Raw genomic sequence first — 5,139 nt, 5'->3', positions numbered from 1 at the left:
TCGTGAAACATCGGCAAGTTGAGCAGTCTTCATAACTGAAGTTGAGCAGTCTTCATCACAGAAGCTCCTGCCAAACATGCCCCAACAATCACCAATCGTTAAGCTCTTCCCAAGCAGGGTCGCAGTCTCTCCTGGTTGCAGCTCCTCTCTCCCCAGGGGTAGCAGCTCCTCTCTCCCCAGGGGTAACAGCTCCTCTCTCCCCAGGGGTAGTAGCTCCTCTCTCCCCAGGGGTAACAGCTCCTCTCTCCCCAGGGGTATCAGCTCCTCTCTCCCCAGGGGTAACAGCTCCTCTCTCCCCAGGGGTAACAGCTCCTCTCTCCCCAGGGGTAACAGCTCCTCTCTCCCCAGGGGTAGCAGCTCCTCTCTCTCCAGGGGTAGAAGTTCCTCTCTCCCAGAGGTAGCAGTAGTGGTAGTCGGTGGTGGTGGTTGTAGCTGTGACTGGAGTGAGGCCTGTCCAGGGACTTTTCTAGGATTTGAAGACAAAGCCAGTATGGGGGTTCAGGGCATTTCAACAGATAAATGCATGAATTTGGTGCACTTTGAGATGAACATTGAGAGATTAGAACATTGAGAGATTAGATATTTCTCAGGTAATTTGCACCTTCTCACCTGCCACAGCAGACACTGTCAGTACTCAATTACAGTTGCTACTCTGGAACACTCTCTACTCTGGAACACTCTCTACTCTGGAACACTCTCTACTCTGGAACCCTCTCTACCCTGGAACACTCTCTACTCTGGAACACTCTCTACTCTGGAACACTCTCTACTCTGGAACACTCTCTACCATGGAACACTCTCTCACTCTGGAACACTCTCTCACTCTGGAACACTCTCTACTCTGGAACACTCTCTACTCTGGAACACTCTCCACCATGGAACACTCTCTACTCTGGAACACTCTCTACTCTGGAACACTCTCTACTGTGGAACACACTCTACTCTGGAACACTCTCTACCATGGAACACTCTCTCACTCTGGAACGCTCTCTACTCTGGAACACTCTCTACTCTGGAACACTCTCTACTCTCACTCTGGAACACTGTCTACTCTGGAACACTGTCTACTCTGGAACACTCTCTACTCTGGAACACTCTCTACTCTGGAACACTCTCTACTCTGGAACACTCTCTACCCTGGAAAACTCTCTACCCTGGAACACTCTCTACTCTGGAACACTCGCTACTCTGGAACACTCTCTACTCTGGAACACTCTCTACTCTGGAACACTCTCTACTCTGGAACACTCTCTATTCTGGAACACTCTCTACTCTGGAACACTCTCTACTCTGGAACACTCTCTACTCTGGAACACTCTCTACTCTGGAACACTCTCTCACTCAGGAACACTGTCTACTCTGGAACACTGTCTACTCTGGAACACTCTCTACTCTGGAACACTCTCTACCATGGAACACTCTCTACTCTGGAACACTCTCTACTCTGGAACACTCTCTACTCTGGAACACTCTCTACCATGGAACACTCTCTCACTCTGGAACACTCTCTACTCTGGAACACTCTCTACCATGGAACACTCTCTACTCTGGAACACTCTCTACCATGGAACACTCTCTACTCTGGAACACTCTCTACCATGGAACACTCTCTCACTCTGGAACACTCTCTACTCTGGAACACTCTCTACCATGGAACACATACATCTACAGTGTAATGCCAAAAATCACTCAAGAACTTTAAAACATAGACTCTGACCTGTCCAATGAGCCAAACTGATTAAAGAATCTGACAGTACACAAACTCTCTCTCTCTCTCTCTCTCTCTCTCTCTCTCTCTCTCTCTCTCTCTCTCTCTCTCTCTCTCTCTCTCTCTCTCACACACACACCAACAACTAAAAAAATCACATCAAACAAAACAGTATCGTGCTTTTAAAACTCACATCACTGTGATAGATCCATTTGAAGAAAGATATTCAACAGGTTGAAACAGTGAAAAACATGGTTGTTGTGGATGTTGTATATTACAGTTTATGTATACACATAGGCTATATATGAGACCAAGCCCGAAAAAAAAAAAAAGAATGATAAAATAATGATTTTGCCATTATACAATACATAGCCTACTGCATATTACACACGGCAGAAAAACATTAAAAACTGAAAAAAGATTGAAGATGTCTTCGGTACATAATTGGTCTAGCCTTGACTCCACAATTAAACACATTCTAGTAATGTCCTTTGAGTGATGACTGTCTTATTATACATACTGGATGGACTGGTTACCTTATGTTACACTCCACACTTCCTATCCATGAGTCTGGGAGAGAACGTATAGGCCTAGGCCATGCTGTTGGTTCATTGATTGTGCAGGGCAGCTTACAGAGTTAGCCTTCCGGTTTACAGAATTAGATTTTAATATAGTCTAGTGTGGGGGATTTATTATTCTCATAATTGATGGGATGACTAACTTAGAAAGAATGCATTCTAGACTGGGCTGATGTAGGTTGTTTTACCTGGCAAGCTGTGATTGATGTGAAGAGCTGTTTTAGGGGGTAAGATAAGATAATAATTTGTGTCTCCAAATACTAGACTATACTGTTTCTTTGTGATCTGTGAACCATCCTTGGACGTAGGAATGGTGTCTAGGGGAGCTGGCTCTTCTCACCATGACAGGTTGTTATGATAAACGTATGCCTGGTAACAGAGATGCGCCAAGGGGCTGGGACTAGCCTGTGCGCCAACGGATTGGCTGAGTAAGTCTAAACCACGCTCAGCGTCTACTCTGATTGGCCAGCAGAGAGCAGGAACTGAGAACTGTCAAGAGTTTTTGAAGAACAATCTGAAACAATGGATTAGTTCTCTGAATGCCCTGCGAGGTATTTCAGGGAGCCCGTATATACGAACATCATATTTACCATTGAAGGTTTTGCATTAATTAAAATACTAGTCTATTTAGAAGACGTGTATTGACCTCTTTTGTTCCTAATACCAGATTTGAATTGATGCAACTTAACACTAGTAATAGGAAGAAAACAAATATGTTCATAATTAATAGGCAGACATTACCGTTAGCTACAGAATATCTCACCACCGTGCGTTTCCATCTCCTCCCCTCTATCCTTCATTCATTTTTCGAGCGCGCAGAGAGAAGGGCTGTCAACAGTTTAGTGAAATATGTTACTATTGATGATCCAAAACAGATCTCTCTCTCTCTCTCTCTCTCTCTCTCTTTCTCTCTTTCACACACACAACATTTAAAAAAAATCACATCAAACACTTATTATCAAAACAGCATTGTGCTTTTAAATCTCACATCACTGTGATTGATCCATTTGAAGAAAGAAGTTCAACAGGTTGTAACTGAGTGAAAAACATGGTTGTTGTGGATGTTGTATATTATGTATACACACAGGCTATATATGAGCCCAAACCCGAAAAAAACTAATGATAAAATAATGATTTTGCCATTATACAATAAATGGCCTACTGCATATTACACACGGCAGAAAAACATTAAAAACTGAAAAAAGATTGAAGATGTCTTCGGTCCATAATTGGTCTAGCCTTGACTCCACAATTAAACACATTCTAGTAATGTCCTTTGAGTGATGACTGTATTATTATACATACTGGATGGACTGGTTACCTTATGTTCCACTCCACACTTCCTGTCCATGAGTCTGGGAGAGAACGTATAGGCCCAGGCCATGCTGTTGGTTCATTGATTGTGCAGGGCAGCTTACAGAGTTAGCCTTCCGGTTTACAGAATAAGATTTGAATATAGTCTAGTAATAGGAAGAAAACAAATATGTTCATAATTGATAGGCAGACATATTACCGTTAGCTACAGAATATATCACCACCGTGCGTTTCCATCTCCTCCCCTCTATCCTTCATTCATTTTTCGAGCGCGCAGAGAGAAGGGCTGTCAACAGTTTAGTGAAATACGTTTCCTTGTGAAAACATGTTACTATTGATGATCCAAAACAGATTCCACCTGGTTTCCCAAATGAAGCACTGGGTAGCTGCAGGAACAGGGTTGGAGAGCCCATGGCATACAGAGTTTGGGCGGAATATCACCTGTCGCAGCAGCGAGAGGCTGCATGCTCCTCAAACAGTGGTGGGGTTTTGGAGTGAAATAACCAGAGTATACACAGCATATGATTGAAAAACTAAAAATGAACAGGCAGGAAAGCAGCCTCCATTCACTAGTCGAGCTGTTCCCCTGACCCTGTTCATGCCCATTTGATAATCGGACATTATAAATCGAAACCAATTGTAAAATATTAAGGCCAGGCACCACAGGCAAAACATTGTGATTTTGCTTCCATCTGTTAATGTTCCGATTTTGGGATATTTTGGAACTATAACTTCCATACTTTCATAAAATGTACAATTACATCGGCAATAATGTATATAAATACTTGATTTGTATCATTTTATCCCAACTCCGTCAACTACACCTAGCATAAATGTCGTTTTTGTTAGCATGTTTCATGTAGAACGATTAGTTACCGGAGTGTAACTCCAGTTCTATGAGTGGAGCGGAGCCCCATAGGGGAGCTCTGCTCCTATTGGTTTACCCACTGCCCTAAGGCAGTATCAGCCTGAGACAAAATTATGCACACACCTGCAGCCATTAGGAGTACAGGTGTCCCTATAAGAGGGGATGCCTCCCCTCAATCAGCCTCCCGAGATATTTATCTTCAGCGAGACTAGAGAGGGTCGGCAGGGCCTTAAGTCCTATGGGGCTCCGCTCCACTCATAGAACTGGAGTTACACTCCGGTAACTAATCGTTCTATATCGTGGAGCTCCGCCCCATAGGGGAGCTCTGCTCCTATTGGTTTAAGGCGGAGCGTAGCGCTCCAAAATGTACTCCCTGCCGAGCCAACACTTCCCATCAAAAATGAAAAGGTCAGGCCTAGCAATGGCTGCAACCAATTCCCGCAGTACTGCAACTAAAAACCCATACGGGCGTCACAATATACCGCGTCATCGGTTAAAGACCCGCCCCACCTAGTCCAATGGCAATGCCAATGACTAGTGGGCAGATCACCAGAATAGAAGCCATACTAATCTGTACTAGCAGATAGATGTGCCTCAATATCTTGTAAAAACACTACCGACCACTAATGGAATGACACCAAGTGTCACTCTACATTGTGTACACGGTAGAC

This window comes from Coregonus lavaretus (genome assembly GCF_964263955.1).
Source record: "Coregonus lavaretus genome assembly, contig: HAP1_SCAFFOLD_1038, whole genome shotgun sequence".
Lineage (NCBI taxonomy): Eukaryota > Metazoa > Chordata > Actinopteri > Salmoniformes > Salmonidae > Coregonus > Coregonus lavaretus.
This window is presented reverse-complemented; position numbering follows the sequence as displayed.